General features: G+C 35.9%; 1 protein-coding gene across 3 annotated transcripts in view; it reads left to right on the top strand.

Moving 5' to 3' along the window:
- The window catches only part of INPP4B (inositol polyphosphate-4-phosphatase type II B), a 931,109-nt gene that overhangs the window by 533,513 nt on the left and 370,777 nt on the right, over positions 1–26,819 (top strand). The gene's annotated exons all lie outside the window — the stretch shown is intronic.

Genomic DNA, 26,819 nt, shown 5'->3' with positions numbered 1-26,819 from the left:
ACACAGTATGCACACAGAGTAGGCCTTTAATATTTGTTTGTTGTCCTACCCTACCTTTCCCTGTAGTGCTTTTAATCTATGCAGCTGTCTGCTGTCCTCAAATTTATATGGGAAAGTAAAAAAAAGTAGAGAATTCAGGGAGTTTGAAAGAGGGGCTGGGGAAATAGGGAACTTCAGCCCTTTTTCTTGGTCTTTATTTTATGGAAAATAGGTCATCTTAGGTGGGAGAGCCTAGAGAGAGAGTGGCTCCATGAACACTTTAGGAAAAACTCTCTCCTTATTCTCAGTCCTTTAGAAATGAAAAAGAGAGAAACAGTTATTCAGGTTAAAATCACATCCAAGCTTTTGACAAGCTTGCCTTTTTTTTTTTTTTTTGCCCTTCCTCCCCAGACATATGGGATATTTAATTTTCTAATTAAAAATGTACATCTATAAGATGCTTCAAATTAAAGCAATGTAATGACAAACACACAGAGAAAGATGAAACATAGGGTATCTTTTTGCCACTAGCTGTGTACCAGTTGACTTTCTGTGAGCCTCTGTTACCATGTTATCACATAAAACAAAGACTTCTGGTAAAGATACAAGGGGCTATGGGAGCAGAAAGTCATGTATGATTTCAAACACAACTTATTTTTGTACTCAGTCTCCTTATCGCAAGGCTAATTACAATGGTGCAGAAGGATGTAATAATATTTTAAAAAGAAAAAGGCATCAATCAACAAAATAAGGGTCTGGTGATAGTATTCCCTTCTATTAAAAACACAAACTACTGAGTTAGTCCAATTACTACATGTACCTTGGATAGGTACTACAAATATAAATGACCTAGACCCAGAACTGAATAGGAGAAAATAATAAGGCTAAATTATTTTCAGAAAATTTTGCTCAATACAGCAAAAATATTTTGTTTATTCAGTTTTTAGTTTTTTTTTCCTTAATCATTTGACAAGCTTCTTGTGGTAGTAAATGTACCCTACTTTTGAAGGGATTTTCATGTCTCTGGGAGACAAATAACAAAGCTTTGGATATAGACAAATTATCTTGGGGTTTGGAAATAAAGAATATTTCCTTGCAGCACACTGAGATTTCTTTTTATTTAGATAATTCTTTTGTGTTCTGTTTTCCCCTCATGGAGAGATGTGTTTTTTGTGTTTTGTTTGTAAGAGATAAGTGAGAAATTGTATTATATTTGTTTTGATCCTTTATCTGTGATTTAATATATTAAGCAAAGAACTACATAAGAATAAAGAGATCCAAAAAGAACTTAGTATCAATCTTGATACTTTTTTTCCCCCTTCTGATTATGCTCCCCTCCCTTTGGAAGAGAGGAGTGAGAAAGACATTGGATGTTTCAAGAGAATTTGAATTAAGACCTGTTATTCTACATAGTATGCCCAAATCTTTTTATAACTTTGTTTCCTCATTTTTGAGACTATTTAAAGCATTATATGAATGTAGCTTATGCAGTTATTTTTTCAATCATGTCCAATTCTTCATGACCTCATTTGGGGTTTTCTTGGCAAAGATACTGGAGTGTTTTGCCATTTGCTTTTCCAATTCATTTTACAGATGAGGAAACTGAGGCAAACAGTCTTAAATGACTTGCTTAGGGTAACACAGCTAGAAGTGTCTGAGGTCATATTTGAAGTCAGGTCCGCCTGATTCCAAGACCAGTGCTCTATCCACTGGACCACCTAGCCACCCCTCATTTCTAAAATACAAGGGCACAGTAGGTGATTTTTCCAGCCTCGTATCCTGTGACCTAAGTAATATTAAGTTAATCATCTTTGCATTTCCCAGATATGTGAGAAATTAGCACTGGGAGTTCAGGCTTATTGTTTGGATCAACTGATCTTTACTGAATGTCAGTAAATCCCAGTTCAATCGAAAGGGAAATGGGGAGTCATAGAAAAAGCAATAGACTTGCAATCAAGAGATCTTAGTTTAAATTTTCATACTCATGTGAGTGAGTTATGGAAAAATTGGTGAGTCTGTTTCTCTATATGGAAAACAGGAGTAAAAAAAATTATACTACATATCTCACTAGGTTATTGTGCCAAAAGGACTTTTAAGCATTAAGCATATATGTATGCATACATGTACATGTGAATATATGTGAACATGTCTTTATACATGTGTATATACTTGTATATAAAGAGAGAATTGAACTAGAACTCTGAGATCCTTCACAACTAAAAATCCATGAATATCTCATCTTGTGTTAGTCATTCCATTAATATGTTCTTCGTTTTTCAATATCAAGTATGAGAAACATGTTTATTTTAGATCTTTACATCCTGAAGACCAGCTCCCTAGGTTTAGTAAAGGGTTTATAAACCAGGTATTCCATTTTGTGCTTCATTTATTTGTTTTTTATTTCCCAATCAAGACATTTATATTCATTAATTGCAAATATGTGAAGATGGACAGCTTTGCCCTGTCTACATTTAGAAACAATGAATTCAATCTTAGGCTCATTCCACTTAAAAAGAAGGCTGAACTCAAATGATAAAGTATTACATAAATGTTGAGACTGAAATACTGGGGAGAAACAAGCACTGGTTCCCATTTAAATCTAGTTCCTTCATTCTGCTTATCTCAAGGCAGAAATAATCATCCTGGTAGAAATGGGTTATAATGTTTTCATTGAAAATATTGCCTTGGAAGTCTATAACTGTATAAATTTATATAAGTCTAAAAGGAAAGGATTTCAAGTTTTCAGGTCTACACAAACGTGCCAAGGGCTACATGAGAAGATTGAATAGAACTCAAAGCTGTGCCCCAATCTTACTTAAAAGAGCCTGAGCCAACATATATTATTAGTATGAAAGGAACCCTTCTAGATGAGAAGAAAGAAATTACACTTTTTGATGATGAATATAGATTTATTTTAAGCTCATGAACATGCTCACTTTCCCCCACTTTCTCAGAATACTTTGTGTTTCTGACAGCAGAGAGAAAATACATAAGGTTCTTGTATTGAAGCTGGTACTAGCTGTTGATTGATTTTAAGACGGTAGAAAGGCATTTGTCTTCAAACACCATTTAGAGATTGTTTATTTTCAACTCTCAAATGGTTTTGGTGATCAAAATGAAAGATTAGTAATTAACTAAGCAACATATTTGTATCCAGGGTCTGCACACTAATACTAATGCCGTGAAGACAATAGTCCTTACCCTTTTTAATGTTATAGATGCCTTTGGCAGTTGTATATAGTTTATAGAGCCTATCCTTCTAAGAATAATGTTTATAAATATGCATAAACTGTAGCACACAGGGATAAAAAGGAAATAAAGTCAAAATGCATCAGAATCTTTTTTAAAAATTTCACAAGTTTGTTAAGAACTCTCATTTTATACTGAAATGTAAAGTTCTCTAGTAAACTTTCGAAGCCCTCTACAAGCTGCCTCCCATTCACCTTTCCAGCTTTATTTTGCATGATTTCCCTTCCTGTATCTTTTACTCTAGTTAAGGTAATGCTGCATCATATACTACATATCATTTCTTGATTCTCCTCTGACCTTGGAACTGGCTATTTCTTCCACATCAGCAAAATCTGTCTTTTTCATCTCTTTCTTAGAATCCAAATCTTTCTTAAAGGTTTCTATCAAGAGTCAACATCTTCTCTTTTTTCCTGTTTTAATATTTTTATTTTCCTCAGTTACATGAAAATATTTTTTACATTTGTTTTTAAAACTTTGAGTTCCAGATTCTTTTCCTTCCTTCCCACCCCCATTGACAAGGCACATATGATGCTATGCAAAACATTTCCATAAAAGACACGTTGCAAAAGAAAACATAGACATCTCCCTCCTCCTTATACACCTCAAGAGAAATAAAATTCTTTAAAAAAGTATGCTTCAATCTGTATTCAGATACAATCAATTCTTTCTCTGAGTATAATATGCATTTTTCATCATAAGTCCTTCAGACTAGTCTTGTATCATTTTATTACTGAGAATGATAGTCATTCACTTTGATCATCATACAATCTTGCTATTATTTTATACTGAGTATATTTCACTTTGCTTGAGTTCATGGAGGACTTTCCGGGTTTTTCTGAGAGTATCCTATTCATCATTTCTTATAGAAAAATAATATTCCATCATAATTACATATCACAATTTATTCAGCCATACCTCAATTGACAGTCAACTCCTAAATTTCCAATTCTTTATCCCAAGAAAAAAGCTGCTGTATTTTTGTACACATAGATCCTTTTCCCTTTTTGGGGATTCATGCCTTTTATTGGTACTGTTAGGTCAAAGAATATGCATGATTTTATAGCCCTTTGAGGGTAGTTCATATTTTAAATCATTTGTCAATTGAGGAATGGCTCTTTTTAAAAAATAAATTTGACTCAGTCTACAAATTTGAAAAATGAGGCCTTCATCAGAGAAACTTGATTCAAAATTCTTCTCAAAATTACTATTGTTAACTGTATTTCCCCTCAGGTATCCACTTTTAAAGGAAGGCCTTCCTCTTTTGGTTATTTTATGTTGTCATTCTCTGCTATAACGTTTTTATTTGTGTATCTATTTACATTTTATACCTTCTCTAACCCCAGTGCAATGTGAACTCCTTGAGGAAAAGGACAATTTTTTGGTGTTTGTATTATATATGTATCCCCCATATTTTGCACATAATAGATGCTTTAATTTATAAAAAAGTTTGAGAGACATAGTTTCTGTGTAATTTTATTAATCATGCTAGCAGATAATAAAATGGGGTCAGTGGCACTCTTAAATGACAAAGATCCTCATGGAACCCACCTAACATTTATATTAGTTGAGGAAAGTGAATGTTCCTGAGGGTGGTAATCAACTTTGATTGGTTAATGATTAATGAGAAGAATGAATAGAATGAGAAGTAGGCTTATTTTAATAAGCATCTGGGGGACATGATTGGATCTCTAAATCTTAGTCAAAGAGACATATCTACACTCTTTTCACCCTGTCTAGGATAATCTAGATACAAGGAAGAATCTACTTTTACCCGAGTAAAACATAATAGGAATTATCAAATCACCTAAGCTAAAATTTCTTTTGATTAGATCTGATTTCCCAGTTGGTCAATTTTACCTAAGATTTCATCTCATGACGAGCTCTGCTCTTCAGAGAAATTTTGGATAAACTACAGGAACTAATTTCTAAATGAGTAAAGGAAGGGGGGTATTAGATTAATCTAATCTAATAATTGGCTATTAACATAATATTTTGCTTAATAAATAGTTGTTGGATTTGGATTTATTGAATCACAGATCTGATAATTACTATTTGTGGAACTGTGGATCTCACACTTCTTAAGGTCAAGAAGGAAGGAAGAAGGGGTAACGTGAATAGAGGAGGGAAAAGAAAAATGGAGGAAGAGTTGTTTTTCTTCTGATTTAAACTATGACATTTTATATTTAAGTCATATAGAAAATACCAATCAGGCTTCCTTAGTCCCTGAGCTACAAACAGTTGCTCTTTAATAGAATTTATCCATTACAGTCTTTAAAAGTCAATTCAGTAACTAGATTGACCTCAATATGTAAATGAACCTCAATAATTGTAGGAATGTCAAAATCATCTCATGACCTTTATGGCACAAATTTAGATATTGTTTTACAGAAGTGCTGGGATTTGTTATCATTTGAAAGAACTTGGGATTTCTCAGAAGAAGCCCATCATCATGTGTAAAAAAAGATCTCTTTATTGGGCTGGAGATTAAAACAGCTTCAGGATTTCTCATATCGTTTCTGCTGAAAGCTTTGATTTCTACAGATAAGAATTTGAGAAATAGAACATAAGGAAACAAATTATGCAATTCGAATTAGAGGAATAATAATCCTTTTATAGCCAGAATAGAAAGAGTAGAATTTTTCCTATATGTTGTGTTCCTGTAGCTGAATGACATTGCTCTCCTTTTGTTTTCCCATTTTCCTGGCTGCTTACTTATCTGCCCTTCCTTCTTCCTTGGGTCATGTTTGCCTATTCATTTCCCAGAGCAAAAGGGAGGAAATTCCATTTAGTTTTAAACACATGAGACTGCAGATTCAGACCTCCTTAGCTCACTGGTTTACCCTCTACAGCCCCATTATTTACTTCTATATTTGTAAAATAAACAAATAAAAGAAAATTGAAAGATTATAAATTTATCTTGTGTTAAAAAAATTATCATTAAGTAATTTCCTTCCTTCCCATAAGTAATATGACTACAAAAGAATATCATCGGGTTTCCAAAGCCATATATTGCCAAAATGTTTTTTGAGGACTATAAGACAATATTTCCACCAAAATATATAAAAATATAGAGTTTACAATTTGAAGATACTTTAGAAATAGAACTAGTAACTGGGGTTTATATCTGACCCCATTGTGACCCTGGGACCAATCTATGAATAGTACTTCCTCATTTTATGATTTCTAAGATCTCTTCCAGCTGTAAATTTTATGAACTTCTTAATTTTATAGAAAAAGAAACTATAGACTGGAACGATCAATTCCCTCACTACAGATATGACAGAACTGGGATATTTACCCACATTTCACTCAAAATCTAGGATTCTATAATACTATATTTTTAAGGTGTTTCCTCAGTTATTTACTAGTTTTTAAAAGATGATATTTTAGAATATCTATAAGTGGAGGATATCAAAATAGAATAGATTTTAATCTGTCCCATTTAGACAATAGCTGTCTACCTGATCTGTTGGTTTCCCAAACCGTGTGATGCATTCAGTGAGGTCCCTATGCTTACGCACAGGAAGGTCCCATCTTCCTGGGTTTTTGAGGAGTTATTAGCCAGATATTTCTACATTAGAAAAACTTTTGAAGCATGCAATGCTGAGTGCCAGAGCAATGAAAGTTCACCCAATGCCCCAGTCATGTCATGGGACGGATCATGGTGAGCCTGATGCTCTCTGATCTCAGTGGCTCTTTCCCATGGCCAAAGTTTCCATTGGTTTGAAAGAGAATTCCACAGAGACTGGAATGGAATGGAATCTGGTGGAATAGACATCATTGGTCACCTCACAGTGGTCAACTTCAAGTCAGTTTAATTTAGGACTCTTGGGGTTTTGTTACCATACAAAAATGTAAACCGATGGGCAGTTTGAGACCTAAACGATGAGTGGGAATGGATTTATGCTCTAATTAACAACTTTCTTCTCTCTGGTGAAGATTAGTTGATTTTTCAATCTTTGTGGTTATGGTCAGAGCTGGACCCCTTTGTTCCATCCTGCCTGATGAGGGAGAAAGTCCGAATTGAACGCAGATCTTCTAGACAATGAGCCCAGCTCTCTCTACTTTGAAGTTATATTGCAAGTAGGAAGCTTATCTCCATCTGCAGATAGGGAACATTCTCTGCCACTCTGTAAATTAAATTCTATTCAACATTACAAAGTCATTCACTTTGCAAAGCTAAAAAAAAGAAAAGGACAATTTTTCAATGGGAAAGTTTTATGAAGGTGTACTTTGCTCCCCCTTTCCCTGTGAATGAAAGTTGCTTTTGGCTGCTCTTTATTTTTCTTTGAAATAGTCCCTTTTCAGAAAATCTAGAAGTCAATTGATTCAATGGAGTTTGCTTTTGCAGATATGGATACCATGGAATATGGCACTGTAAGTCAATTTTTAGGAGAGCACATTCAATAAGAGCCAGAGCCAGTCCAGATGAAAAGAATTAAAAACTTTCAGATTTTAGCTTTTCAGCATTCCCCTGAGATGGCAACTTTTCAGAATTAGATCATGAAATATTTCAAGGTTTTTGTATACTAGAGAGAACAAGAATAACTTTTCGATATTCTTGTGACTGAATTCAATTAAATTATTTAATTGAATGCTTTATATATATTTGTGTATATGTTCTGGAAAATAAATGAAATGAAATCCTCAATATTGGATCTGTTCTGTGGGGCAGATATAAGAAGTTCTAACAATGAAACATGTGTTATCTGTATGAGGGAGAAAGAATATTGAATTTGGAGACAAAAGACATGAATTCAAAACTGGATCCAACCACTGGCTATTTTTATAACTTAGAGTAAGCTGTTTAAGTCCATGGGGCTTCATTTTCATTATCTGTCAAATGAGGGAATTGGATCAGTGACTTCCAAAATCCCTTTCAACTCTCCAGATTTTTGGAACATACAGACTATAAGCATACTGTTGGGGAAAGATAGTGTAAAAGTGGATCCCTTTGGAAAGATCATTTTCAGAAGACCCATTGACATGTGGCAGGATTCTAAAAAAGGTTTCTTTTCAAAAGAAGATGCATTCTTTCTTTTCATGTTCTTCAAGATATTCGTTATTATTTGTCATTCATTTGTCTTTGAAATATTGTTCACTGATATGATTTAGATGCAAAGAAACAACAGTAAAGGCACTTTCAAAATGTGTTCACTCCCACAGGTGTCTGACAGCAGAGATAAAGCCATCTATACTTTGATGACCTGATTTCCAGGGGCATTGTCAGTAATTATCATTCTATCATGATCACTCTGTTTAGAAGTTTTCTCAGAACAAATGAAGTTCTCTAATCTGTCATGCTCTTTTCTTTAAAGGTCACATAGTTCTCAGATGCAGCTTTTATTTTTTAAAAAAGTTCTTTTCCTTGAAGTTCATTTTATAAATAATGATACATTTACTTGTTTAGAACTAAATAAACATGAAACAAAGGCATCCCAGTTTCTCAAATGGATCTGTAGTATTGTCACAGTATTGTAGTATTGTATTGTCTACTTGAGTCTTGGTGAATCCTGCCTTAGATGCTTACTAGCTGTGTGAATCTGGGCAAGTCATTTAACCTCCTGTAGCTCAGGATTATTATCTGTACAATGAGGATAAACATCTATAATGTGGAATTGTGTTATAGCACTTAAAACGCAGAATTGTGAGAAAAAATGAGATTACATATGCAAAACAATTTGTATATCCTAAAGTGATATATGCACATATATTTGTATATACGTACTTGTCTACACATAATATAAGCTAGCTATTGCAATTTTTGCTGGCTCCTCCAGAATTTCTCTTATCCCTTGGCTTTTCATAAGTGAATAACAGAGATTAAATTTAAATGTTAAGGGCTTTCTTTGTTCTTTTGACATTAAGAGAGTACCAGTAGAATATCAACCAGGTCTCCATATAACAAATATCCCAGTAGGCTATTTGATAATTGATAACACAGTCTTTTAAAATCCAGACTTATTATTGTATCACTATATAGACTTCTCATTATGGAAACTTTCTCTATATACTCTCTTTATAACTTTATATATATAACTTTCTTTATAAATTATAATCTAAATTGTCTTAGGGCACTATAACAATGAGAGTTTTTTTTTTTTTTGGTTGGTTTTATTTTGTTTTTGGTCACTAAACTAACACATATCAAAAGCAAGAGGAATCCGTAGCTTTCTCACCCCAAGGCCTTTCCTCGTTATATTGTCACTTCATAGGATGATGAAAGGAACTGCAAAAATCACCTATTCTTCCCCCAGCCACCCCGGTGACTTACCAAAGGGAAAAACAGGAGCCAAGAGCTAGAAAGGGATTTGTCTAAGGATCAGAAGTAACGAAATGACAGAGTCCATATTTGAACCAAAGTAATATGACTTCACACACTGGGTTCTTTCCATTAGAATATTCTGGTTGCATTTCTGGCTGCTTAAGAAAAGCTGAAAGAAGCTGTTTCTTTTGGGAGGTTTTAAAATGATTATACAGTCAGTGTGGGGAATATCTTCCGATGAAGGATTTCCAAAATAGGATCACATCTTATCAGTCCAGGCTTGCTTAGTTTTACTCTTGCCTCAAGTCAAACAGAGGACTTGGCTAAGATGACAGCGGTTGTGACATCCTGAATATTCAAGGAAACCCCACTTGTTTTTTTAATCTGTCTATAGCGAAACATGAGCCACAAAGATAGGGGATGAAATTCCGTTTAAATGGCTCAAGGACTGAGTGGAGATAGCCTGATTTTGTTGCTGAAATATGACTGTCAGTATAGGATCCTAACTTTAAGAAACTCTGTGTTCCTGGACACATATTTTTAACTAGTTTCTTAAGGGCACTTGTCTGTGAATCTGAAGACTGTGGTCCTCTTGGGATATTCTCTGATAACAATTAGAAAGATGGCCTTGATTGTCATACCTAACATGTATATATAGAGAGAGCAATTTCATCTTTCTACTACAGACATATATATACATATATATATAAAACAAATATATATAATAAATATATATATATCAAATACTTATATAATACATATCTATACACACCTGTACACACACATACATGTATGTGATCTTAATTATTACAATAGCTCTGATTGGTGGCAATGATAATATTATTCTCCTAATGTATAGGGTATATGAAGGGACCTATCCGAGATCACTTGGATTATGAAAGGCAGAGTGGATTTTCAAACATAGGTACTGGATCTCTCTGGGGAGACAAGTATTTTAGTGGAAAGAGTGCCGGACCTGGAATCGGGAAGACCCGAGTTCAGACACTTAAGAGCTATGTGACCCATGGCAAATCACTTCATCCTGTTAACCTGAGCTGGAAAAGGAAATGGCCATCATTTTAGCATCTCTGCCAAGAAAACTCTAAGGAGCTCATGAAGAATCCAACATGACTGAAAACAACACTCAGTCTCTCCATACATGTATCTTTTCACTTCAAAATGCCCCAAATCATTTCGTCTCCCTGTGCCTTTTTCCTATTTATTGAGTTTCATCACTCCTGCAGGGTGTTTTTGAAAATTTTAAATGCTATACAGTTATTCCTTCTATACCATGAGATATAGATCTTTTGTTCTTTAAATGCTTCTCTAACTTTAGGGAGAAATTTCTTAGGTTTGTTCTTCATCTCGCTTTAAAAGTATGGCACTCCTGTGATCTGGAAAATCCGGGTAAACTTTTTTAGCCTTCCCTTTGTACTAGAGAAGAAGTCTGAATTTTTTTTTTTTCCTTTTTGTTAATGGTTTACAGTACCTTATTGTAAAACTTGGGCTAAGCATTTCGTCATAGACTTTATCACCTGCTAGTCTTTTCATATCATCTACAACTTCACAAACCTTCCCCCAAATTCCCATTTAATTTCTTATCTCCACCCATGATATATTGAAACCTTGATGGGAAGTTGTGATGTGGAAGGGATAACTAATGGTTTGTATGTGGTATATCTACTCTCCTCTTCCACATTTGCACACTCACACATACACACACACACATTGAGATCCCTCCTTATGATGTTTTATGAGGTTCATCTTCAAAGAAGCTATTAGTCTTTTTTTCCCATTTGGGACAAAGTGAATGAAACGAGGTGAGGAATTCACCCCAGGGTGGATTACAGGAAAGAAACAACACAAGGGAGAATTTCATTGGGTCTAAATGATAACCATTAGGAATGCTCTTGCCAGACAAGACAAAATTCCTGGCCTGCGATGATGCTATTAGCTACCTTTAAATGTCAACAACCTGGGACAAAGCCCCGTTTCTCTGCCCTAGTTGTGTCTCTGCTCATCCTTGCCCACTTGGTAAATGAATTAGTGAGTGTCACTAATAATCATCTTTGACTCTGTACTGGCTATCAAAAGTGACCCTTTCTGTCACACTGGCTTCTAAAGAAAGCTTGCACTTCTGGCTGACTGCTATCCCAGCATCAGAATTACTTTATGGAAAAATAATTCTTAAAACAGCTTTTAGGAATTACCTCATTCTGTCTGAAATAGGATCATTTGACTTCCAGTGGATGGTAGGAGGGCTTAGAAATGTTATCTATGGCATTCTCGGGTCTTTTGTTCTTCAAATGCTTCTCTAACTTTAGGGAGAGACTTCTTAGGTTCAGTTCTTCATCTCACTTTAAAAGTATACTAAGTAGATGAAGAATGAATGTGTTAGGGGATAGTTCTTGCAAGAAAGAATGGTGTTATTTTCATCAGAGACAGAATGGGATTCTGCAGTGTAGGCTATTGCTTCGAGGCAGAATGGAGAGGGCAGAATAATTTTTGTTGCTGATGCCTGTCTGTACCAAAGGCGGTGTCAGATCTGGCAGGACTGATTTTTCTTTTGTAAAATTCTGATTTATTTGTATTTGCTCATTTTATTACTGTTCCACAGTAATGCATAAAGGTTCCAAGTACCCGATATACTGGTTTTTTAGATGCCTTTTTCCCCCTCTAGAAAGCAATTAGGCAGTAGCAGTGTTATTGGTTTGAGAGGTTTAGAGCAGATCTGGGCAGGTTAATATATTTAAAATGTATGCTACGATAACACCTGTCATAGCACTGAGAAATAGCAAAGGTGATGTGCTGCCTAATGCTGACATGCTAGAATTCTATTTTTGATTTACAAGACACTCTTTCCACCAATGGAGATCAGGAACTTGTCAGTAATGTAAAAATCTGCTTAGATCGCTGCAAAATGACATGATTTGCAAAGGGGTCATACAGTCAGGACATATCAGAAATGGGACTTGAACTCTGCACTTCCTGATTCAAAGAGCAACCCTATATTCACTATATTATGATGACTTTCCTAGGAATTCTATCATCTTATCAACTATTCATGAAACTGGAAAAAATTTAAACAACTTTTATTGATCAGGTTAAGTTTAGATTGAAAGGAAAGCTCTACTTCAAATAGAAATGTTTTGTCTTTCATTTGCTAAAATATGCCATACTCATGCCATCTTCCCCTTAAACACCCTACGTCCCTCCAAATATTCAGGGTGTCCTTGATGTGGCATTTTAAAACTGTTAGAAATTTTGAATTAGCCTCAAAATGGCATGGATAGGGGCAGGTGGGTGGTCCAGGAGGACCTGAGTTCAAATTTGGTCTCAGACACTTAACACTTCCTAGCTGTGTGACCCTGAGCAAGCCACTTAACCCCAATTGTCTCAGCAAGAAAATGGCATTGATTGATAGAAAAGTAGTCTTCCATATTAGAGAATGATGTGTGTATGTGTTGATAAAATAAATCACATTTGATCGTGGAAAGAGATATTTGATTTTTCTACCAATGAAAATATAAAATATAAATATATAAAATATTAAAATATAAAATAAGTCCCCCAGAAGAGAGAGAAACCCTGATTATAGTTATCATTATCATATCATAATCATATGATTATCACTAGAGCAGTGATCGTTTCCACTAGCAGAGTTTCTAGGCTCCCAACGGCAACTTTATAGCATAATTGTGAGGCTTAAATGCCAGCTATGACTGCTGTGGGATCCCTACTTTAAGGAGCCCAGCACTGTGCTGGCACATAGTAGGCTCTTGGAAATATTTACTTAGCAACTGGTTAATCCTAATCAAGTGAGAATATATACATACATAAATACATACAGTTAGTAAATTGCTTGTTCTTAGTTCTTGAAAGAAACCCAATGACATCGCTATGTTTGAGTTAAATTATAGTTACTTGACTGTGGCTTATAAAGTCAATATGAGCTCAGAACGCTCTACCATGGGTCGGTTACAGTCTATGGGAACTTTTGGGGAGGTTTCTCTCATTTTTCTTTTGAACTTCTTCAATTCTACTTCTTCTCTGATTAAGGTGTGCCACATTGGAGGATCCTGGGTCAGTATCTCCCATGTAATGCAGTCAGTTCTAGAGTTCTCAAGAGTATCCTTGTATTGCATTTTCTGACCACTCTGTGTGTGTGAGAGAGAAAAAGGAGACAGACAGAAACAGAGACACACAGAGAGACAGAGCAAGAGACAGAGAGAGAGACAGAGACAGAGACACACAGAGAGAGATAGAGACACAGAGAGACACAGAGACAAAGACAGAGAGACAAAGAGAACCAGTCAGAGCTAGATACAGAGAGAGACAGAGAGATAGAGTGAGGAAAAAAGAGAGAAAGACACACAGAGAGACACATAGAAAGAGAGACCCACACAGAGAGAGACACACAGAGACACACACAGAGAGAGATAGAGAGAGACAGAAAGAGAGAGAGAGAAAGAGAAAGAGACAGAGACACAAACAGAGACTCAGAGACAGACAGAGATAGAGACAGAGAAAGAAAGAGAGAGAGAGAGAGAAAGAGAGAGAGACAGAGAGAGAGAGAAGTTATTGGTATGATTTGTCAAGGAGACGCTTTCTTTTGAGGGTACCTTCTACTACTGTTACTGAGCCTTCCTGAGATGTTCCTTCCTCCTACAGTGTAGTTCCTAGGGAATAAATTAGCTGGAAAGAGCTTTATTGAATAGCATGAAGCAGCAGACTTCTTATCCTCCAACTCTAACCTCAGATATGTCAGATTGACTTGCACTCCACCCTTAATAAATCCAGAGACATTTCTAAGATATAATTATTGTAACGATAATAACTAGCATTTATAGCTGTTATAAAGTGCTTTCCAAACATGATCTCATTTTTCCCAACAACTCTGATACATAGATGCTATTATTATCCCCATTTTACAGAACAGAAAACTGAAACACGATACAATTGGATTCCAAGACCATGACTCTATCTATGACATCACTCTTATTCTCTGATTCGAGTTGTGAGTCATCAGTAATTCTTTATGACATGAAAAACTGCATGAAAATGTGCCTCGCTGTGTACTAATGGGTAGAGGCAGCCAGAGGTTCCTGGGACAGGGCGCTGGATTGGAGTTAAGAAGCCTTGAGATCCAACGTAGCCTCAGACTTCCCAGCTGGGTGACCCAGCCAAGTCACTGAAGCTCTGATGACTTCCTATCCTCTAGAGAATGAAATAGCAAGAGTCTTCACCAAACTGCCAAATAAGGGCATGAAGAGCCAGTCACGACTGAAATGACTGAACAACAAATTTATTGATTCTTTGCAGATCGACCACTCCAACCACTCTATTCTGGTCCCAGAAGTGACTCTTAGCAGAGTCTCATTCTTGCTACTTCTATTTGCCAGTGTGATATGATCTAATTTGGGAAGGACCTCCGAGACTGCCTAGTCTGAACAAGTATTGTTTCTATATCATTCTTTTTAAAAGAAAGTAATTAGGTGGTTCAAGGAAAAAGAGGACTGGATTTGGAATCAGAGAAATCCTGGGATAAGCCATTAACTGGAAAATAAAGCTCTTGATATCCCCTATCTCAAAAGGTAGTGGTAAGAATGGCATGAGATAGTTCTATAAAGTGTATATTGAACCATAGAGCACTAAATAAATGCTATTATTATAATCCATTCATTATTTGAACCTTTCCACCAAGGGAGACCCTTCAAATAAAATCTTTGACTGTATGGCGCACCCACTCCCCCAACCCCAATGTTACAAGTAAAGATTAGTTCTAGCTATATCACCTCATATGGCTCCAACATAAATTTTCTCCTACTCTAAATTTCTTCGTGCTTATTATTCTTTTAATAGGAAAACATGATTGTTTGGATCATGTAACTTCGGATGCCAGACTAACTTGAACGTGGTCCATGAGTTTGTATGCCCTGGCAGCCAGTTATAAATCAAAGATTAAAATTTTATCATCACCAGAAACGTCCACAGCAGAAAGGCTTTGTGTATGAGAACAGGCAACAGTAAATGGCCATTTTGAGTAATAGGAAAGGGATGTGAGATAAGAAAAGGGCATCTAACAGAACTCAGGAACTAGACCTGAAAAGATCTGGGTGCCACATGGAAAATTTAAATAATTTGGGCTGATTCCCATAACTGAATTCTACTTCTTCCTATTGTGGCTGCTTGAAGCAGGTTTTCTCTCTCTCTAAAGCTCTTCATGGTTGCCAGGAGAAGCTGTGACAATTGTCTGTCTCTCCTGGAAGAGCTTCCTGATTCTCAAACACAAATCCCCCAAACACATTCAGTTCTGCTGTGTAGAAAGGACACCTGTGCCCTTCCAGATCTGTCTGCTCCTCTCTGAAAGTGCTACCTTCCCTTTGTGAGTAAGAACTCAACATTCCCCAATTCTAGTTTCCTTTATTTCCTATTAAATAAAGGCAGTCATATCACAGAACGGTTATGTGGTCTCTTTCCTGGTGTTCTCAGAGTTCTACCTTTGTGAATGCCAGCATTCCAAGAAATGATTATATAGCAGACCCAACCGATCTTTGATCTCGTCAATATAGAGAATTCCCTCCACCAATAAAACAAAATCAAATTCAGCCAGTATTTATTTAGCAAATGACCTGCACTGGTCTTCTTGTTGTTGAGTCATTTCAATTATATCCAACTCTTCATGATCCCATTTGAAGCTTTCTTGGCAATGGATTGCTTTGCCATTTCCTTCTCCAGCTCATTGGACAAATAAGGAAACTGAGGCAAATGGTGACTTGCTAAGAGTCACACAACTAGTGAGTGTCTGAACTTATGTCTTCCTGACTCCAGATTGGCTCTCTATCCATTACTCTACCGATTTTCTGAACCGAGCTTACAAGGGCAAAAATCATTCAGTCAATTAAGTCCCTAGTATGTCAGGTACTGTGTTAAGAAAAAAAAAAAACTATCTTTGCTCTCAAGGAAATTAGTGTGTAGAAACACATGTGCTGAAAATACAAGAGAAGAAAATATTCATTGGGAAAATCTGAAAAGTATTGTAAGGGGAGTTTTGAGCTGAGCCTTGAAAGGGATTTGAAAAGAGAAAGGTGAGGAACAGCAAAGGCTTGGGGTTAGGGGATGAAATGTCATACACATGAATCAGTAAGTGGGTCACTTTGTCTCGGATTTAGAATGTGGAAAGTAATTGGAAAAAGAGACAACAATTTAAAATAAGTCTGGATAGATGCATTGGAGTCACACTGAGAGAAGAGCAGCTAAACATAGGAATTAGTGTCTTATCCTGAGGCAATCGGGAAGCACTAAGGTTTCTTGAACAGATCATAAGCCTTACTGTGTGATTCTTGTCCATAGTTTTTTGTTTTTTTTTTTTCCTTCATAAAATAAATCCTCCTTGCAGCATCTAATTAGTATCCTGGAGCTTTCCTTTGTAAAGGTGCTAGTATACCATTCAGGTTATTCACCTAAAATCCTCTGAGATCCAGCGAGTGGCTGACCTCAGTTAGTGAGCATTCCTGTTCTTGATAATGTCATTTATACAATTTGGTATGTGCAAGTCTCCTGTCTGACATGCCAGAACCTATTTAGATCTGTCATGTGTCTTTTCCTTGCTCCTCGTGGTATCTACAATTGTGGTTCTTTTGAAGATTAGGGCATTTTATTTATTTTGAGAATATTGGTATTTAAAATGTTTGGGTTTTTTAAAAATAATTTTGTTTATCTATTTGTTTGTTGGCTGGCAATAGTATCATCAAGAGTGCCATGTACTTTATCAGATTTAATCCAGTCTGCTCTTCTATTTGTGATTTCTGGGTCTAGTTCCCTCTGTGATGCCCAATTGGGATCCTTTGCTGAGGTGCTCATCCAACAGCATCCTTATGACAGGAGACTTTGGCACCCATACTCCAGCAGGACTCTATAAAGATAAATCAATTGTCCTCCACAATCTCAGGGAATGTTTTTTCTCATTCAAGTTTTTTATAAAATAATCAAAATTGTAAAATTTTTAAAAATAATACTTAAGTTTAGCCTATGCATGTCAATATGATGAAAATGTTATTGTCATTTAAAATGTTAGCATCATACATGTATAACACCAGATTGCTCACCATCTCAGGGAGGAGAGAGGAAGAAATAGAATATTGAACTCAACACTTTTTAAAAAAAATTAACATATAATTGGGGAAAGTGAAAAATATTTAAATAATAAATAATAAAATACTTAAATAATGTTAATAAAACATCAATATTAATTAATATTAAATAATGAAATATGCTTAAGAAAAAAATAAGTGTTAGTAGCATAGGATTAACTGGCATCTCTCTTTAAATGTTTCTACATAGATTTATAGTATAGACATCTTTATGTGTGGCCAAATTTTCATGCTCACTTTTTTTACACAGTGTACTTGGATAATCTGGAGAATTATCTAAAATCAATAATGTTTCAAATCTGATATAACTGTCCTTTGCAATATTTTTCAACAGCTGGGCTAAAATAACTTGAAAGCCACCTTAGTCCCCTCTGCTTTCTTATTTGACTGTCAAAGGAATCAAGATGACTGTGGCCTATAAGAATTCAAAACTGATGAATAAACATTGGTTTTGAGTCTATAGTCACTTCTATATTCCCTCCAAAAAAATTTAGGCAATCCATTGACCTTTAAAAAACAGGTCGAGTTTTTTTTCTTTTTTAGAAATATAAATTCTTCATATATTTTTAACATATTTAACATGTATTAAACTAACTGCCATTTAGGGAAGGGGCTGAGGGGAAGGAGGGAAAAATTTGGAACAGAAAGTTTTGTAAGGATCAATGTTGAAAAATTACCCATGCATATGTTTTTTTTTTGTTTTTTTGTTTTTTTTAATTTTTTATTTAATAATTACATTATATTGACACTCATTTCTGTTCCGATTTTTTTTCCCCTCCCTCCCTCCACCCCCTCCCCTAGATGGCAAGCAGTCCTTTATATGTTGGATATGTTGCAGTATATCCTAGATACAATATATGTTTGCAGAACCGAACAGTTCTCTTGTTGCGTAGGGAGAATTGGATTCAGAAGGTATAAATAATCCGGGAAGAAAAACAAAAATGCAGATAGTTCACATTCGTTTCCCAGTGTTCTTTCTTTGGGTGTAGCTGCTTTTGTCCGTCATTTATCAATTGAAACTCAGGTCTCTTTGTCAGAGACATCCACTTCCATCAAAATATGTCCTCATACAATATCGTTGTCGAAGTGTATAATGATCTCCTGGTTCTGCTCATTTCACTTAGCATCAGTTCATGTAGGTCTCTCCAAGTCTCTCTGTATTCATCCTGCTGGTCATTTCTTACAGAACAATAATATTCCATAACATTCATATACCACAGTTTACCCAGCCATTCTCCAATTGATGGGCATCCATTCATTTTCCAGTTTCTAGCCACTACAAACAGGGCTGCTACAAACATTTTGGCACATACAGGTCCCTTTCCCTTCTTTAGTATTTCTTTGGGATATAAGCCCAATAGAAACACTGCTGGATCAAAGGATATGCACATTTTGATAATTTTTTGGGCATAATTCCAGATTGCTCTCCAGAATGGTTGGATTCGTTCACAACTCCACCAACAATGCATTAGTGTCCCAGTTTTCCCGCATCCCCTCCAACATTCATCATTATTTTTTCCTGTCATCTTAGCCAATCTGACAGGTGTGTAGTGGTATCTCAGAGTTGTCTTAATTTGCATTTCTCTGATCAATAATGATTTGGAACACTCTTTCATATGAGTGGTAATAGTTTCAATCTCATCCTCTGAAAATTGTCTGTTCATATCCTTTGACCATTTATCAATTGGAGAATGGCTTGATTTCTTATAAATTTGAGTCAGTTCTCTATATATTTTGGAAATGAGGCCTTTATCAGAACCTTTAACTGTGAAAATGTTTTCCCAGTTTGTTGCTTCCCTTCTAATCTTGTTTGCATTAGTTTTATTTGTACAAAGGCTTTTTAATTTGATGTAATCGAAATTTTCTATTCTGTGATCAGTAATGGTCTCTAGTTCATCTTTGGTCACAAATTTCTTTCTCCTCCACAAGTCTGAGAGATAAACTATTCTATGTTCCTCTAATTTATTTATAATCTCGTTCTTTATGCCTAGGTCATAGACCCATTTTGATCTTATCTTGGTATATGGTGTTAAGTGTGGGTCCATGCCTAATTTCTGCCATACTAATTTCCAATTATCCCAGCAGTTTTTATCAAATAATGAATTCTTTTCCCAGAAGTTAGGGGCTTTGGGTTTGTCAAACACTAGATTGCTATAATTGACTATTCTGTCTTGTGAGCCTAGCCTTTTCCACTGATCCACTAATCTATTTCTTAGCCAATACCAAATGGTTTTGGTGACTGCTGCTTTATAATATAATTTTAGATCAGGTACAGCTAGGCCACCTTCATTTGATTTTTTTTTCATTAATTCCCTTGAGATTCTCGACTTTTTATTGTTCCATATGAATTTTGTTGTTATTTTTTCTAGATCAATAAAATATTTTCTTGGAAGTCTGATTGGTATAGCACTAAATAAATAGATTAGTTTAGGGAGTATTGTCATCTTTATTATGTTCGCTCGGCCGATCCAAGAGCACTTAATATTTTTCCAATTATTTAAGTCTGACTTTATTTGTGTGGAGACTTTTTTATAATTTTGCTCATATAATTCCTGACTTTCCTTTGGTAGATAGATTCCCAAATATTTTATGGTATCAACAGTTATTCTGAATGGAATTTCTCTTTGTATCTCTTGCTGTTGGGTTTTGTTGGTGATGTATAAAAATGCTGAGGATTTATGGGGATTTATTTTGTAGCCAGCTACTTTGCTAAAATTATGAATTATTTCCAATAGCTTTTTGGTAGAATCTCTGGGGTTCTCTAGATATACCATCATATCATCTGCAAAGAGTGATAGTTTGGTTTCCTCATTGCCTACTCTAATTCCTTTTATATCTTTCTCGACTCTTATTGCCGAGGCTAGTGTTTCTAATACGATATTAAATAATAATGGTGATAGTGGGCAACCTTGCTTCACTCCAGATCTTACTGGGAAAGGTTCCAGTTTTTCCCCATTGCATATGATGCTTACTGATGGTTTTAAATATATGCTCCTGACTATTTTAAGGAAAAGTTCATTTATTCCTATGCTCTCAAGTGTTTTTATTAGGAATGGATGTTGGATTTTATCAAATGCTTTTTCTGCATCTATTGAGATGATCATGTGGTTTTTGTTTGTTTGGTTATTGATATAGTCAATTATGCTAATAGTTTTCCTAATATTGAACCAGCCCTGCATTCCTGGTATAAATCCTACTTGGTCATAGTGTATTATCCTGGTGACAATTTTCTGTAATCTTTTTGCTAATATTTTATTTAAGATTTTAGCATCAATATTCATTAGGGAGATTGGTCTATAATTTTCTTTCTCTGTTTTCAGCCTACCTGGTTTAGGTATCAGTACCATATCTGTGTCATAAAAGGAGTTTGGTAGGACTCCTTCAATCCCTATTTTTTCAAATAGTTTATATAACATTGGAGTTAATTGTTCTTTAAATGTTTGGTAGAATTCACATGTAAATCCATCTGGTCCTGGGGATTTTTTCTTAGGGAGTTGATTGATAGTTTGTTCTATTTCTTTTTCTGAGATGGGACTGTTTAGGATATTTACTTCTTCCTCTGTTAGTTTGGGCAAGCTGTATTTTTGGAGGTATTTTTCTATTTCATTTAAGTTGTCGAATTTATTGGCATAAAGTTGGGCAAAGTAACTCCTAATTATTGCTCTAATTTCCTCTTCGTTAGTGGTGAGTTCTCCCTTTTCATTTTTAAGACTAACAATTTGATTTTCCTCTTTCCTTTTTTTAATCAGATTTACTAAGGGTTTGTCTATTTTGTTGGTTTTTTCATAGAACCAACTCTTAGTTTTATTAATCAATTCAATAGTTTTTTTACTTTCAATTTTATTGATCTCACCTTTTACTTTTAGAATTTCAAGTTTAGTGTTTGACTGGGGGTTTTTAATTTGTTCCTTTTCTAGCATTTTTAATTGCAAACCCAATTCATTGACCTTCTCTTTCTCTATTTTATACAAATAGGCCTCTAGAGATATGAAATTTCCCCTTATTACCGCTTTGGCTGCATCCCATACATTTTGGTATGATGTCTCATTATTATCGTTTTCTTGGGTGAAGTTATTAATTATGTCTATGATTTGCTGTTTTATCCAATCATTCTTTAGTATGAGATTATTTAGTTTCCAATTATTTTTTGGTCTACTTCCCCCTGCTTTTTTGTTGAATGTAATTTTCATTGCATCGTGGTCTGAAAAGGATGCATTTACTATTTCTGCCTTACTACATTTGAGTTTGAGGTTTTTATGTCCTAATATATGGTCAATTTTTGTATAGGTTCCATGAACTGCTGAAAAGAAAGTGTATTCCTTTCTGTCTCCATTACATTTTCTCCAGAGATCTATCATATCTAGCTTTTCTAGTATTCTGTTTACCTCTTTGACTTCTTTCTTATTTATTTTCTGGTTTGATTTATCTAATTCTGAGAGTGCAAGGTTAAGATCTCCCACTATTATAGTTTTACTGTCTATTTCTTCTTGCAGCTCTCTTAGTTTCTCTTTTAAGAATTTAGATGCTACCCCACTTGGTGCATATATGTTTAATATAGATAGTGCTTCATTATCCATGCTACCCTTTAGCAAGATATAGTGTCCTTCCTTATCTCTTTTAATTAGGTCAATTTTTGCTTTAGCTTGATCTGAGATCAGGATGGCTACCCCTGCTTTTTTGACTTCACCTGAAGCATAGTAGATTTTGCTCCAACCTTTTACCTTTAACCTGCATGTATCTCCCCGCTTCAGGTGTGTTTCCTGTAAACAACATATTGTAGGATTCTGGCTTTTAATCCATTCTGCTAACCGCTTCCTCTTTATGGTGGAGTTTACCCCGTTCACGTTTATGGTTAGAATGACCAATTCTGTATTACTTGCCATCTTGTTAACCCCGGTTTATGCTTTCCTCCCTTCTTTCCCCTTTCCCCCCCTTCCAAGTATTAAGCTTGTGAGCACCCCTTGCTTCTCACAGCCCTCCCTTTTTAGTGTCCCTCCCCCCGCCTTAGAGTTCCTCCCCCTATCTTACCCCTTTCCCTCCCAGTTCCCGTATTCCCTTCCGCTTAGCTTATTCCTTCCCTTTCCACTTTTCCCTTCTCACTTTTCAATGAGATGGGAGAAGTTTCACCATAGATTGAATATGTCTTAAGATTTTTCACTTAAAGCCAATTCTGAAGGCAGTAAGATACCCACTATATTCATCCCCCTCCATTCTTTCTCTCAGATATAATAGGTTTCCTATGCCTCTTCATGAGATGTACTACCCCCACTTTACCCTTTTTCTGGTACAATGTCCTTTCCACATCAATTTCTAGAACAAGGTATACATGTATTCTTTATACATCTATATAGTCAAAATATAGTTCCCAAGATTAATCTTTACCTTTTTAGATTTCTCTTGAGTTCTATATTTGTAGATCAAACTTTTTGTTAAGTTCTGGTTTTTTCATCAGAAATAGATGAAATTCGCTTACTTCGTTGAATGTCCATCTTCTTCCCTGGAAAAAGATGCTCATTCTCGCTGGGTAAGTTATTTTTGGTTGCATACCAAGTTCCTTAGCCTTTCGGAATATCATATTCCAGGCCCTTCGATCTTTTAATGTGGATGCTGCCAGATCCTGGGTGATCCTTATTGTGGCTCCTTGATACTTGAATTGGGTTTTTCTAGCCGCTTGCAATATTTTTTCTTTCATCTGAGGGTTCTGGCATTTGGCCACTATATTCCTTGGTGTTTTGATTTTAGGATCCCTTTCAGTGGGTGATCGATGAATCCTTTCAATGTTTATTTTTTCCTCTGTTCCTATGACTTCTGGGCAGTTCTCTTTGATAATTTCCTGGAAGACGGTGTCCAGGCTCTTTTTTTCATCATGTTTTTCTGGGAGTCCAATGATTCTCAGATTGTCTCTCCTGGATCTGTTTTCCAGGTCTGTTGTCTTCCCCAGAAGGTATTTCACATTTTTCTCCATTGTTTGATTTTTTTGGATTTGCTTGACTGATTCTTCTTGTCTCCTCGAGTCATTCAATTCCACTTGTTCAATTCTGATTTTCAGTGAAGTATTCTCTTCACTCACTTTTTTAAAATCTTTCTCTAATTGTCCCATTGAGTTCTTTTGTTCTGTGGAATTTTTTTCCATTTCGCCAATTTTGTTTTTTAGAGAGCTGTTTTCTGTTTCCAGTTCACTAATCCTATTTTTCAAGGATTTTACTTCTTTATCCACTCTCTCTTTAACTGACTTCTCCAGGCTCTTTTGCCAAGCCTCCCTCTCCTTTTGCAGAGCCTCCCTCTCCTTTTCCCATTTTTCTTCTAGCTCCCTTGTGAGAGCCTTTTTAATCACTTCTATGAGGTTCATCTGTGCTGAGGAACAGACGATCTCCTCCTTTGGGGAATCACCTGGGGACTGCCTGTTTTTAGTCTCCTCAGGATTAGAGTCTGCTCTCTATCTGTATAGAAGCTGTCAAGGGTTAAAGTCCTCTTCAGCTTCTTGCTCATTCTGTCTATTAATCAGAGACAAACTACCAAAGAAAAACAGAAAAAACTGGAGTCTTTCTTTGGGGGGGGGGGGGGGGGGGGGGGGGGTGTGTTATCGAGCTTCCTCTCCAGACTTCAGGGGGCAGCAGTGAGGCACTAGCAGGACTGTGCTGCGCCTGCGCTCTGAGATCCCAGAGCGTGCTGAGTCACTGAGGGGGGGGAAGGGGGGGGGCGGCCAGGTCCTGAGAGACTCCAGCTGTTTGCGGTTGTGTTCTTCAGCCCCGTGTTTTTAGCTTCTCTGCTGGGCTGTTGACTTGCTGCAGGTTCCAAACCTGTAGCGAAGCTCTCCCCGCAGAGATGGCTACGATCACTCCCCACCCCCTCTCCAGTCTGCTCCCGTGCTCTCACTGCCGCTGCCCTCAGCCTGCGCCCGATCTAAAACCGCCCCAGCCCTCCAGTAAAGACAGACCTTTCTTGGCGGATCTCAAGGATGGCTTCTCTTGGTAACTATTTGTGGGTTTTTTTTCAGTCAAGCATTGATCCAGAGGCTTGTAATGAAGTGGATAGTGAGAGAAAGCGCGGAGCTTATGCAACTGTGAGCCTCCTCTCCGCCATCTTAACCGGAAGTCCCCATATGTTTTATAAATAAAAAGCTTTAATATAATTTAAAATAAAGAAATATAAGTTGTGAGTGGATCCAGCCATTCTAGAGAACAATTTGGAACTATGCTCAAAAAATGATCAAACGCTATATACCCTTTGATCTAGCAGTGTTGCTACTGGGGTTATATCCCAAAGAGATCTTAAAGGAGGGAAAGGGACCTGTAAGTGCAGAAATGTTTATCGCAGCCCTTTTTGTAGTGGCCAGAAACTGGAACCTGAGTGGATGCCCATCAATTGGAGAATGGCTGAATAAGATATAGTATATGAATGTTATGGAATATTATTGTTGTGTAAGAAACAACCAGCAGGATGATGTCAGAAAGATCTGGGGAGACTTACATGAACTGATATTGAGTGAAATAAGCAGAACCAGGAGATCATTGTACACGGCAACAACAAAACTGTACAATGATCAATTCTGATGGATGTGGCCCTCTTCAAAAGTGAGATGATTGAGGCCAGTTGCAATGATCTTGTGATGAAAAGAGCCATCTATACCCAGAGAGAGGACTGAGGGAACTGAGTATGGACCACACCATAACATTCTCACTTTTTTTGTTCTTTTGCATTTTGTTTTCTTATTCATTTTCTTTCTTTTTTGACCTTTCTTCTTTCTTATGCAGCAAGATAATTGTACAAATATGTTTACATATATTGGATTTAACATATACTTTAACATGTATAATATATGCTGGATTACTTGCCATTAGAGAAGGAGGGGAAAATTTGGAACACAAGGCTATGCAAGGGTCAGTGTTGAAAATTTATCCTGCATAAGTTTTGCAAATAAAAATCTTTAATAATAAAAAAGAAATATATTCTGAAGAGCTTATTTCTAAAATAAGCCATTTCATTCACATTAGAAATGTGTCAATCAAAAATATCATTGCATTTAGCTGTTAGGTTTTTGTTTATACTTTTTACCTCTTTGGGAATTTTAATTCCATACATGTGAACTTGATTTTTAAAACAACTAAACCAATCAATACTTTCAGTAAAAATTCTCCATCCATTTCTTTTCCATTCTTGACAATTTTATCTAAATAGCTGCTCCGTGTTTCTTTACTGCAAGTCATATAACTAAAAGATACTCCATTTCTTTCATTGGAACACATCCTTTCCTAGTCATTTCCTTTTCCTTTTATTTTTTTTTCATCTGTGCATTTTAAAAATAGTCTTTATCATAGATTTGGGCATTCCAATGCCTTAATAATGACTTTGCTCAGCTTCATACCATTTGGTCACATGCGTCACATTTTTGTTTAAGGTAATAACAAGCCTCTTCTTTGTTGTATGACATTTCCATCTGCAATCTTCTTCATTTTGATTTAAAAAAGTGTTATAGAACTGTTGGTAATACAGTATATGGCCATTCATAAACACATGTGCTGAAAGACAAATGCAGAGTTACTCAATATTGAATGCATTAAAACTTTTCAACTAGCTCTCCCCTGTTACATTAATTGAATTGGTATCATTAAGTGTTCTCTCATATTTTATAATTTATGTGGAATTTACATTATTCAAGTTCACATTGTGACCTAGCTGTGGCAAGTAACTGAGGTCTGACTGAGCACAGGTTCAGCACTTTTTACACTAATCAAGATAGTACAGGTTGGGTCATTTGGAAATAAATATGAGAAGGCTATGAAGGAAAGTTAATACAGCATTACTCAGATCAGGAAATATCTATCACCTTATATTCCCCTTAGGATCCCATATAAGTCAGCGGTGTCATGCGTTTATGAGACCTTTTTGTTCTATTGAAAGTCCTTATTTTTAAAAGATGGAAAGTGAATTTGGAGCCTACTTCATTCATCTCTAGACTTCAAGGTTAAAAAGATCTACAATAATGATTTTATTTTCCAAATAATGATGCAATTGGGAGAAAAGGCAAACTGTTCATGTAGTGTACATGAAATTTGAATGGAATTATATGAGCAGAAAATTATTTTCAATTGCTATAATAATCTTATGCAGGGAATTGTGCATGGGAAAATTGGCCCAGGGGATAGAGCACTGGACTGGGAGTAAGGATGACT

The sequence above is a fragment of the Antechinus flavipes genome, chromosome 6 (genome assembly GCF_016432865.1).
Source record: "Antechinus flavipes isolate AdamAnt ecotype Samford, QLD, Australia chromosome 6, AdamAnt_v2, whole genome shotgun sequence".
Taxonomy (NCBI): Eukaryota; Metazoa; Chordata; class Mammalia; order Dasyuromorphia; family Dasyuridae; genus Antechinus; species Antechinus flavipes.
Note: the sequence above shows the minus strand (reverse complement) of the source record. Positions and strands in the feature narration are given on the sequence as shown.